This window comes from Gallus gallus, chromosome 1 (assembly GCF_016699485.2).
Source record: "Gallus gallus isolate bGalGal1 chromosome 1, bGalGal1.mat.broiler.GRCg7b, whole genome shotgun sequence".
In the NCBI taxonomy this organism is placed as follows: Eukaryota; Metazoa; Chordata; class Aves; order Galliformes; family Phasianidae; genus Gallus; species Gallus gallus.
Genome location: NC_052532.1, coordinates 105,955,293 through 105,968,113, shown reverse-complemented (window position 1 = coordinate 105,968,113; position 12,821 = coordinate 105,955,293). Strand labels below are relative to the sequence as shown.

Sequence of the window (12,821 nt, the reverse complement as noted above, 5' to 3'; positions counted from 1 at the left end):
TCAGCACTACTCTTGGTTTTCCTGATCTAGCTCTACTCCTATGGAGAGGGCACTGCTCATCTTCTTTTGCCACCAGCAGCCAGCAGCCACCGCCGCGGGCTGGCTTGGGTTGTCCCAGGGTGATGTTGTCTTCAGCAAGAGCTCTTTAATGTGTAGCCTGTGGTGGAAACAGGATGTGAAGCACAGGATGGGCGTAGCAATTACTTTTATTGCTGTCCTGAAGGTGATACTATTCAAATCACATTACTGTGTGTTTTGGGTGGGAGCCAAAAACGTGAACATTGGACCACAATAAATGCGGATCTTTTTGCTTCCCAGGTACAGAATTTTACTGCCAGTAGGTGAGTCGCAGGTGGCAAAACCTAGATGTGGCTCTGGTACAACCAGGTCCTGAAGCGGTTACAACCGCACGAAGACTGCACGTGAAGTAAGTGATAATGCAGCAGTAGTGTGGGATGCCTTGTTCTAAAGCATACTCTGTGCTGAGAGGATGGGGAGGCAGCTCTTAATGCCTCCCAGCGATGTGCAGCACTCAGACAATATTAGGAAATGAAATTTTCGGGGAAGGGAAGAGTCTGAGAAGGGTGGGAGAGGACCAAAGGCTTTGGAGGTCTGCTGCATTAGAGTATGGAGAAAGCTAAAAGCACTTAGGATGATCAGCCAATAAATGTTGGAAAAGCTACAAAAAAGGATGAAAGTAAATAAACAACAGGGAGCCTAAACCTCACTGCCTGAGACTTATCAGCAGAATCACAGGCATGAAAAGTGGGCCCATGAGAACCTAGTGAGGTTCAGTAAGGCCTAGCACAAGGTGCTGCACTTGGGAATGGACAATCCTTGATATGAGTACAGTCTGGGAGATAAACTCCTGGGAAGCAGCCCTGCCAAGGATGATGTCGGGGTCCTGGTGGACATGAGCTAGCAGTGTGCTCTTGTAGCCCAAGATGCAAATGGTATCCTGGGCTCCGTCACAAGAGGAGTGACCAGCAGGGAGAGGGAGGGGACTGTCCTCTTCTGCTCTGCCCTTGTGAGGCCCCATCTGGAATACTGTGTCCATTCTGGAGGCCTGGGAACCCCAAAGCAAGAAGGATGGGGTGCTCTTGGAGTGGGTCCAGAGAAGGGCACAAAGGTGATCAGAGGGCTGGAGCACCTCTCCTGTGATGAAAGGTTGAGGGAGTTGGGATTGTTAGGCCTAGGGAAGAGAAGGCTCTGGGGAGACCTCACTGTGATCTTCCAATACTTGAAAGGAAATTACAAGCAGGAGGGGGACCATGCAGTGCTGTGCAGTGAATGGGCACAATGTATTAACTGCTGAGCAGACAGACACAGCAGCGCCTTTCTTCTTCCCCACGGTTCCTGTGTATGAGCAGGGCTACAACAGTGTTTTGCAAAAACAGGAGTTCAGATGAGCTCTTTCTCACACCTACACTTGGGCATGGAGAGAGAGAAACAGATCACCAGAAAGCCAGTCCTAGCCCAAGGCCTGTTAATGCAATAGCAAAATGAAAGCTCTGGCTCATTTTCAGCTGCAGAAGCTTGGGCAATGCAATCTGTGGCATGCTGCGACCTGTGCAAGTCTGCATGTACTGCCTTGAGCTGAGGTCATTACCTGCACCTCCCACCCTCAGACTCTGTATCTTCCAGGAAGACAGGATGACTCGGCCACCAACAAGTAAGCTGAAAGGACATAGCAGATGGTTGCCCTGTTCATTCAGGGTACTTGGAAGGATTTTTCTACATAGAATAGCTCTGTACTCTTAACAAATCCTCCTCAGCTTATGCCTAACTCTTTGCTGATTCAACATAGTGCTCTTCCAGTACTGGCTCCTCTTGGTGCTGCGGCAGCACATCAGCTTCCTGGGCATTGTGCTTCTTGGCCTTTCCCTGAGACACATCAGGATCCTCTCACCTCCAAGGAGGATTGCTGAGGAATGGGCACATCTCAGCTTCCCTGTCTTGAGGGTGGTTCGTTGCTGGAGTAAATTCATGTTGGTTTGTTTCTGCCAGGGCATGACCCAGATTTCTGGGGAGGGGAAGTCACAGGGCTTGTGTGCAAGGCATCATGTGGGGGTGAGATCCTCAGTACCCCCAGTGTCCTCAATGACCAGTGCAGTTCTGTTGCTCATCCTAGATCCAGACATTTCTTCATCCCACTTCCTCCCAGACAGGCAGGTCACCTTGCCTCAACAGGAAATATTGCTTGAAGACGTGATCCACGTTATATACCACAGGGATGACAGCGTGGAAAACAAGCTAGCACGCTGCAGAGGAAAGTGTGCATCGGAGATGCATCAAGGCCAAAGCTCACCTGGGCTTGTCCAGGTGCTTCAAAAGCACATTGAATCTTCTATTCCTGCCTCGTTTCCAGTCATGCCTGTCTTGATAATGTACTTCCAGGTGTTCTCAGATGCTGGAAGCTAGGAGCACAGAGACTAGTTCAGTTTCCACCAATCACTGAATTGGCCTCTGGGATTTTGATTCTCACTGTGGAGTTGGTAACACTAAAATCCCATAAAAATTCAAAAAAATGACAAAAATAGCCTTACTAATTCATATTATTTTCTTGTGCTATCTTTAAAGATAATGAAACTTCAGTAATAAGGGGATCAGGTCCTCAGCTGATATGCCTTAGCTTATTCGGGGGTCCATATGCCTTCACTAAAAGACTGCCGAATTAATACTTCCAGCTTTGTTGTTTTGCTTGTACTCCAAACCTTCCCCTTTGTCCCGCATTCCTTTTAAAAAGAAAGGTGCTACCTGGCACCAGTACAGATTTCTAGGCCTGTAGGTGGAGGAAGGAAGCTGTCACCCGTGCAGGTGCTGAGTGCTTGTTCCTGCTGAAGGAACAACTTCGTATAGCTGCCCCACCTCTTGCCATCTGCACCACAGTGGGATCCATCACTCCCATCCTTCTCCTCACCTAAACATCTAGTCTACTCCAACAGCTTTGTTGTCTTTGTAGAGAATTGTACTCAAATCCTTCCTGCAAGTGACATGATATCCTTGCTGTCCCGTCTTGGGAAGGACAAGAAGGGATCATACATCCTTTGCCCTAGTATGATGGATAAGGGGAGTCTGTCTTACAGCACTTTTACTGCTGACACTAATCACAGTCACTAGAAAGCAAGACCTCATGGAGGACAAACTGTGTTAAGAGATGGACTCATTAGCCTTCGGGACTACCTTTCTCTCCCAATTAGCAGGGAAGCTCCAAACAGTCCCAGGGAGTGAAGCAAATCCTGCCTTTGGTGTAGATTTGAGCCTGTCCCACTCATAGTTGCATATTGTTGAGGGGATCAGATGGACATAATCACCAATGGGGATGTTATCAGTGTTTATACATTTCCATTTGGTTTTGTTTCCAAGAAAAAGGGCTATCAAATGCTGCTCCATGCTCTAGCTCGAGAGAGAGGTTGGGACACAGCCAGCACACATCTGCAGCTCAGCCTGATGCAAGGCAAGACAGACATGCCTGTGGGTGTTTTGTGGTCTTCACTGTGTTTTGTTCTATGGAGAGTTCATGACTTTAGACCAGAAATGCTCTCAGTGCTATGTTTCTCTCCTGGAGCCGGCAGTTAGCTGGATAACAGCTCCCACAGCCTGGCAGCAGAGCAGGTAATACATGGATGGGGGGAAAGCACAGGGGGGAGCTCATCCCAGCCTTGCTTCTGGGAGCCCTTAGATCTCTTTTTTCCCAACCAGTAGCTCCCTGCTTCTGATTATCTTCCTATTTCTGGCTCTGTGTTTGTTAGCCAAAGGTGCAGCTCATCTAACAAGTTGCTGATACATTGAAAGCACTGTGTGCTATCCAGAGAAGATTAAACATGAAAAAACAAATAGTTTGAACTGAGTTCCACAGCAAGATTTATGAATCTGTCTAACTGCAATTTAATAGCAATAACTGCTGCTGCCTGCTGAAGGCAGATGTACTCTGCTGTCATGGGGTCCTGCTTACCATTGCCTTTAACATTCCTGTTCCCTCCCATGGCAAGGAAGGAAACCCAGCCTACTTTAGCATGATCTTTCCTCTTCCAAGAAGTGCCTTCAGTTTTGTTCTGGTTATACGAAGCAACCCAGTGAAAACAGTCTGTGGCCCCCATCACAAAGCCTGAATTAAATCTGCAATGTTGCAAGCTTGTGGCTGGTGTTGTATGTTGATCATAGAGGGGGACTTGATTGCGAAGGGGTATAACTCGTGCTGTTTTGCCATGTGGAGGGTGGATGAATGGAATAAAACACCCCTGCCCACCTGGCAGAACAGGATATAAGAGGTTGTGGCAGGAGGATGCAATATGAAAGATAGCAAGGTTGCTTCATCCAGCATCCTCTTTCCTATTCCCGTCTACTTTCTTTCCCCATCCTTTCACCAGGAGGGTAGAGCAGGAAGAGCAGGGATGTAGGTGTGCACTACAAGCAGACATAACTACCCAGCCTCTTCCCTCTGGCATGGTCAGGTGGTATCAGCCAAACACATTTGGGAGGAGCAGGTACAGAGCTGTTTTCTTTCCCCCTCCTGTTAGATTTTAAAATAACAGACTTATGATGAATAACCAAAAATCACCCCAGGCCCACATCTACACTTATATGGGCTCTGTCCAGCAGCAAACACCTGCTTGAAACAGTCTTCGTGCTTTATTGTGGCCCATACTGAGACAACTGAGCCCTGGTCAACATTGCCCACACTCTCTGCAAGATGAGGTACACAGACAGCCGCCTGCCTTGAGCTCCCACATCCTACAAGCCCTGTATGTACACAGCATCCTGTTACTACATTACTTTGATGACACTCCCTCATGCATAGCGTGTCTGTGATTACTTGCCAGAGGCAAGAAGCAGAAGCCACTCCTCTCCTCTGCTCCTTAAATAGTTAAATGCTTTGGTCAGCTGGGAGCAAGCCTGACAGCTGGAAGAGGTGCTGCTCCCAGGACTGAGCTAAGGCTGCATGTAAGTAAGCTGTCTGGGCAGGTACAACGTTTCATAGCTGTTGTTTTGACTTCCTCTATGTAGTAATAAATAGGCACTGCTTCAAATTTAATTTCTCCAATATTTTGGATACACTCACTGGATCTTTTTTTTCCCCTAAAATGCTGTCCTCTTCAAAACAACTAGGTTTATCACTCAAGCTACAGGTCATTTTTGGAAAAACTTTTGAAAATTAGCAAGATATGGCATAATGCATGCATCTCTGGCAGTGTTTTTGTATCTTCTTGTGTGTTTGTGCGTGTGGGGAGAGGAGAAGTTTAAGCACATGTATGTGTATGTGCATTTTTTTGCACGGATTTATGCCTACTTATGAGACAGGTGACAGAAGCATGTATATATGGTTGGTATGTGTGGAACACAGCTTTCCACACAGACAGAAAATGGTCAAAACAAAAAATAATGCAGGTGTGGAAAAGCAGTGGAGAGGGGAATGGGTAGAAAGGGAATGAGTCCCACCTTGGAAAGAAAGGCAGATTTCTAACCTTGTACCTAATTCAAAGATGGGAAGGAGATACAGATGTTTGAGGTCTTGAGGAGTGCTGACGAGCAGAGGCTGTAAGGGTGTACGGATCTACAGACCAGGGACACAGCACGAGATCTGTTTTGTCTCTCCTTGAGGCCTGATGTGGCACAACCACAGACACTAAGCCTTCCCTAGCCACCACCAAAGGCAGATCCTACTCTAGGTTTCCTCTTTCTCATTTTTGAGTGAATACTCAGGTTCTGGCTTTCTGTAGTGCTGCAGTTGTGCTTGGCCCCCACTACCTGCTGGTTAAAAAACCCCACTGTGCCACGTGCTTGGCCTGGGGGAAATTTGGTGGCCATTAAAGCAAGTGGGCAACACTGCCCTTTCAGCTCATTGTTTCGTTTGCCTCAGGCCTCTCATTATTGTTTTCCGGGGATTGGTACCTGCCGTGTTGTTGTATTCTGTTGTATTTTGCACACACATAATTGCATCCCCCACACAAGTTTTCTGTACATGCAGGATTTCACTGTGCTGAGGTGGCACATGGCTCAGCGATACCCTTCCTTGCAGACACAGCTTTTAAGTGCCAGTCCAATGTTTAACTAGTTTCATTTCTTGAAAGCACAAAGCACTGTATTCTTGGGTGCCACAGTACAAAAAGGACACATAAAACTATTAGAGAGAGTCCAAGGGAGGGCTACAAAGATGGCGAGAGGCCTGGAAGGGATAAGAGCGGCTGAGGCCCCTCAGTGTGCTCAGCGCAGAGCAGAGGAGCTGAGGCGAGGCCTGATGGCGGCTGCAGCACTTCACAGGGAGTAGAGGGGCAGCGCTGAGCTCTGCTCTCTGTGACAGCGACAGAACGCAAGCGTGCTGGAGTTCAACACGTGTCTGATTTTTGGATTGTGCTCTTGGAAGTTGGACTCAATCTTTATGGGTCTCTTCCAACTCAGGATATTCTATGATTCTTGATGATTCTTTAGAAAGTGGTGTCTGAGGAGCTGTGTGGGGAAACGCTATGCTTTGTTCTAAACTTTTGAAATCCGGAAATTTGTGCTCATCAATAAAGGACTGATCCTGCTCCAGAGGTGACAGGAGTCAGGGGAGCCAAGAGTCGGGTCCGCAGTCATAGAGAGTCCCTCTGTTGAGCAGACGAAGGGCCATTTGTATAACCCTGAGCTTTGGTCCTCTGCCAGTGCTGCAGTTCACCATGACAGTAGCCAAAAAAACAGGGGCAGTTGGCATAGCAGAACAGGTTGAAAAGGCCCTGGCCACATCTCCACTTCTCACCCTGCAGTAGTAAATCTCCACCTGCCACTGTGAGTGGTTCCCGTATAAACTTTTTGCTCAACTCATGGAACTGCCCACGGTGGTTATCTGGCTATTAATAGATTCCAGGCAGAGCAGTCACCTCCCAGCCAGCATAGTAAACACCTTCATTAGAGGATAATAGTTGCAAGAAGGAGGAAACCTAACCAGGAATAGCTATTTTAATCATCCAGGATGTTCAAGCAATTGCAGACACCCAGTCAGTTCTTCAGCGCTCAGGTGATCGGCTCATCCTAGCCAGATGGAGAGGAAATGCCTTCTTTCCTTGAGTCAGTAGCACTGATCACCCCAGTACAAAGCACAAGGACAGAAGATCACTGCCACCAGTGCCCGCTCTGGAGAGAGCAAACAGGATGAGAAAGGAAAGGAGGCTGCCAGCTGGGAACCTAGGCCATGAGATTTTCCATGGGTAACGTTCTAGAGTTCATCAGAGAATTCTAAGAGCCTTTTATTCTGTTATTCACATCCCGCTCTTTAAATGATTGAATGAGATTTATGGAAGTGGTCCAGCCTTCAAGTGTTGTAAATCCCCAGAGTTCTAGAGTTGCATCGTCAGTTTGTACTGACCCTTTGCAACAGAAGAGCTTAGTAGGTCAACCAGTGCTGACTGCAAAGTAATGAAAACAGAAGTAAGGAAAGTAAATGACTTAAAATTAGTGGAAGTTACATATTTGGGATAAAACTCTTGGCATCTATTTACAGCAGGGTAAAACCTTATGGGCAGATTTTCACAGAGCTTTTCTAAGATTGACATATACTTCTCGAAGGGGATTTCAGAGAACTCAAAATTATGCACAGATTTGTATCAAAAATGGAAAATTGTTGCTGCCAAAAAAAAAAAAAAAAAGAAAAAGAGAAAGAAAGAAAGAAAGAAAAGACCATTATTTGGATGTGGTGTGGAGGAACAGTCAAAACTTCAGATTTTTGAAAATAGAATTTCTTCATGATTTGTACAGAGGCAATAAATTAAGTCATTCTTGTGCTGCAGATTACTTTTAAGAAGCTCGTAAAGAAGTCAACCCTATGAAATGTGATTTGGCAGGAAGTTATTTATCTCTCAAGTTTCCTTCTCAGCAAGATAACAAACTTATATCCGCTTGGTTTTATTTAGTTCCTTGCAATAGCTCTTTTTCAGTTCAGCTTCTTTTACTGAGGATGATTTAATGTCTCTCTACTTGTGAGCCACCTTGGTGGCAATCTTGTTTGCATTATGGTGGTACCTAAGAGTGAGTCATCCCTTTTCCCCTGAGATAATCACTGGAATTGACGGGGTTATTCCTGAGTCCTGATTTTGATGCTACGTCACTAGCAACACAAAGTCAGCATACAGGAGTAGCACGTGCCCATGTATGTGCATGCACGTCTTTCATGCAGGGGACAACAGTGCTCAATTCTCTTGATTCCTGTGTTAACTTCCCACTGACCTTCACAGTAGCTTTATGCGTGCAAGCTGTGCAGCCAGTGTCTGAGTGCACATAGTTACACAACAGAAGAGGGGAACAACGCGCAAGACCTGTGCTTGAAGACACAAAGGTCAGGAATGCTTTAGCCAGCTGATTTGGTTCCTTTGTTCTGTTTTGTTTAGATTTGCAGCCGGAGTGGAAAGGGAAAATGGCTTTCAGCAACCACACAAATGGCAGTTCGATCATGCCGAAATTATTCCATATGTATGTGGAGCAAAAGAAGACCCTTCGATTCAACAACCACAGCAACCCAGCCTTGGAGATGCAGGAGGAGATAATGGCATCTTTCTATATCCTCATCATTGTTGGGTTTTTTGGCTTTCTTCTGTTTGTCATGATGCTCAGCAACATTGTTTCCAGCAAGCCTGAAAACTACATTGACTATCTCTATTCTGGAAAGCTTAATCCTCAGAGAAGCAGGGTGGAGCTTTCGGGAAAGGAGAGCAAAGACACTTTTGTTATCATCAACAGTGCTGCCTTAATGGATCTGCAAAAGCAGGACATCAAGTATATCACCGGACTGGAGGCACCGAGCACAGACGCAGTTCTGAGGAATGTATGAAACTTCTTTTGTATTATTACTATTCTGTTGCGTGTAAGGAGCTCCAATAGGGATATTTTTTCATTTATGAAAGTGAGAAAGGAGGAGCTGTGCCAGGGCAGATGCAGCCTGGTCTTGTGCAAGCTTCCCGCATGATAACTGTGAAGGTTCCCAAGCACAATGAGCAACCTGTGCTATTTCAGCCCCGGTCCTTTGGAGGACAGGCTAGGAATCAAGTCCTTACTGGCCTACTTCCTTCATGGCTGCATTTATTGCGTGCTTTTCTAACTTCCCGCTCTGGAAAATGGAAGACTTGCTTCAAGCAGGGCATTGTTTCTAGTTGGGGCATTGCTGTTGTGCCTGTTTGCTGTTATTAAGGATTTATTTATTTGGGAAGTTGGAGCTATCACTGAGCCCATTGGGTTTGTGCTCTGCAAGCAGAGAGAGCTGCAACAGCCTCTGCGTCCACCCTCACCATCATGCTGAGCAGCCATGGAGCTAAGCCCATGATCAGCCTTCTCAAAAGGGAGATTACTTCAAGGGCCTGGAGGCACACACAAAACTTGAACTTATTTGCTTGCTTGGCAGGCTTGGTCTGCAGTGGGGTTTTTGACATTGGTCATGCATTTCTTAGCAGCGCTCTTCCCGCACACTGAACCTCTCCCATAGCCCAGGACAATGAGGTGGTCTGAGGCATCCTGATGTCTCCCCAAAGCCTCTCAAAGGACTTACCTGTCCACCACCAGGACTTAAGAGCCACAGCCTTTGGGCTGTGCTGCTGTTGCATCAGTAATCCCAGACTGATTCCTTCAGTCTAGTGCTAATCCCTTCAACATGAAACCCCACTAGCCCCCAGCCTCTGCTGCTTCCTTTGGTGGTAGCCAGTAAGCAGGAGCCTGGCATGGCAGCTTGAGGGTGCTTTCTGCTTTGATGCTGGTAACCACGCCTCAGTAGGCACAAGAAGATGCAGTTTGCTCACCACACAGATCAGGGGTGTTCATCCCAAGTCCTGCAGAGCCCTGGCACACAGGTGCTGAGGACAGTCGTTTTGGGGAGGCACTCATCAGCAGTGGACTTGAGCTCGCAAATACCGGTCCTTGCATTCATTGGAAAAGTCTCAGGAATCTGGAAACTATTGGTGAAAGTACACTGAGAACATGAGGGCATTTTGAAGCAAAGATCCTACTAGGTCCTTCAAAATTATATGCTTGTGGGGTGATGTTGCTGGTTCCATTCAGACACCTTTGTGTTTCTGTGTGTTTTTACTTTCTGTTATTGATAGGAAGAAAGTTCTCAACAATCTGATACTTTAAAAAGCATTCCTTTCCTTTTCTCCTGTAATTTTTCTTCAACAGGCTGTTACTAAATCCATAGCTTCGTGTTTGCTGGTTTTTTTTTTTAATCATTTTCTGCCACAATGTACTGTTATTATTGTGAGTTTTTGCCACTTCTTGCCTGGAAATAATTTACTTCATGTGGCCCATATCCTAAAAGGGAATTTCCACAGCCTGATCTTGTAAGACACGTTTCAAGGCTGATACTTCTAGCCAGTAGCCAAGATGAAACCCATACCACTCTCTTGGCTTTCCACACTTCTTGCTTGAATTCCAGAGATTCAGCTTTCCAATGCAGGCATCTCCTTTTTTGGACAGGTGCATATTACCCAGGCACCGTCTCCAGCAGAGACTAATTAGGCAGTTCTGTCAGTTTTGGTCCCTGTTACCTTTGGCTTCATCACGGCGTTTGGTTTAATAACTGTGTGCTTTGAACCATTATCTCCTATTTATGCTCACTGCTCCTGACTGCGCTCGGTAGCCATGCTCCCATTACCACAGCTCAGCTATTCAGATCTTAAAAATTAGAGGTGTTTTGAAGGTGGGAAAAACACTTGCGGTTCCAGATTTGTTCCTTCTACTCAGCATGGGTGTTTTTCACAAGAAGGCAAATACTGCAGTCCATTTTGAAGAAAGATAAATAGCTGGCCACTGCCAGCACTGAGAAGAGACTTTAGGCTGGCTTCGTGCAGCGGTGACAGTTTCTCCTGCTTTGCAGACCTGATTTATCTATTTTCCAGTCATGCAACGGTGTCAGCAAACAGAATCAAATCCCTTTTTCCATGAGTGTTTGATACAAGCTTCAGACATCCATCACTGCACAGAACTCTGTGCAGTGAAATTTCACCTCCTTCAGCAGTGGCCTCTGCTTTTCTTGACAGGCTGAGGCAAGGGAAGCACCAGAATAGAGGGTGAACTCTAACGTGCTGTTTGCCTACCTGAAACTCAGCTTCTGAAAACTCATTTATTGCTAATGTATGGCTGAAGTGTTGATTGATATCCCCTTGGGTCTCCCCTGCTTACATCAATAATCTGCTCTTGCAATCTGGGCATGCAGGAGAGGTGGGCCCTTCCCCAGCCTGTGCTCACCATGCAACAGGGTCTCTACACTGTGTACTGAGCACTTGAATCAGACTGAACATTGGTAATGGATCCGGTGTCTCTGTCTCCTTCCCAAACTGAGGAACATTCATCCGCTCTATGCCAGCTCCTTACTGGCGTGAGATCCCAGGTGTGATCCTCCCATTCTGTGCTCTGTGAAGGAAACCTCTCCATGAAGGATGAGTGGGAGCTGATGCTCTACTGGGTCTCTTCCATGTGGAAGAACGTGTCCCCTCATGAATAGGTCCCCCTGGCCTGTGGGGCCAGGAACTTGAAGTGTCAGCTGAGTGCAGCTTCAGTCTCTGTGTTGAAGGAGTTTGTGCATCACCAATGACCCAGGACATTCTCATGAGCTGCTGGCAGTTAGTCTTCCCAAATGGTTTGAGTGGTGGTGACAGTAGGAATGGGGTGCCCTTCCTTTGGTCTGACTGAGCTTGGGCACCTTATTCCCTTATTCCCTGCCTGGTACTCCTGGAGGGTTTGCAAGGCAGCTACAAATAGTGCCCTGCCTTGCTGAGCTCTTCTGTTCTTCATCTTGGTGGTCAAGTGCCACTGGGCTTTGAAACACTTTCCCTTCTCTTTTCCCTTCTCTATCTTAGGGACATGCAAATGTGTACATGCTATTTCAGCCACATCTCCTAAACAGCTTCAACTCCTGAAGATGCCCCTTTCCTACGCATTCCAGGCAATAGAGGGAGCTGTGTCTCAGATGCCACCAATGGAGAAGTGCTAAGCTCAACCTTTGTGAGCTTACGCGGGAAACTGAATTTCATCAGTTTTCACAAGGTGCCTCACTGATCTTTGTGGGAATCCTCCAGCACTTGTACTAATTCTGTTCTGAGAAATTTGGCACTCTTACTTGAGATATTGGCTCAATTTATTTTCCAAAGTTTCTACCTTTCTCCGTGTTTCCATCCTTGGGCCATCGCTGATTTTGGCAAGTGCTTCTCTTATTGGTTCCATCGTGGATCCAGAGGCTAAAATTACATACTTCTGGAAATTGTCTGTTGATATCAGAAGCATTGCTTTGGTGTGAGACTTTAGCTGGTGCTCAGTATGCCATCAGACAGCCAGGAGTGAAAATAGATTATTTCAATTGGGAATGGCATTTTTTTAGGAAAAAAAAAATACTAGGAAAAAAAAAAGAACACAAACAACACAGATTTCATGTAGAATAATATTCCCAAATTCAGCAACTTAATTTCAGCTGCCTTATATAAATATATAAATATATCTTAATATAAAATAGCAGCAGAAACACCCGCTGTTTGCCTCACATCATACCCACTGTTGTTTGTATTTCATTATGTTCCGTATTTCATTATGTTTTTATTCTGGATTTTAAAATAAAAGATTTGTGATGATTTTTAACTTGTGTCAATGTGGTGACTGGTAACCTAATGACATAATTACTACTGAAATGAGTAATTGGCATGTAACTGATAATTGGTATCCTAATTGCTTTGTTAATAGGGACTTTGTTTGTGGGTAATTGGTAAATTTGTCATTTTGCTAAGTGGAACAATTGAGATCTGTACAGCACCCAGAAAGAGCATGAAGAAAGGTGAGGCCTCCACCTTCTTTCAGTGGGGAGCAGGAGGCCACTG

General features: G+C 46.0%; 1 long non-coding RNA gene across 1 annotated transcript; it reads left to right on the top strand.

The window, feature by feature from the left end:
- The first annotated feature begins 4,886 nt into the window (after nt 1–4,886).
- Nucleotides 4,887–12,348, top strand: LOC107055374. The gene is made up of 2 exons (XR_001470456.4): nt 4,887–4,944; nt 8,361–12,348. It is a non-coding gene; the product is annotated as an uncharacterized LOC107055374 (long non-coding RNA).
- Nucleotides 12,349–12,821: the final 473 nt, after the last annotated feature.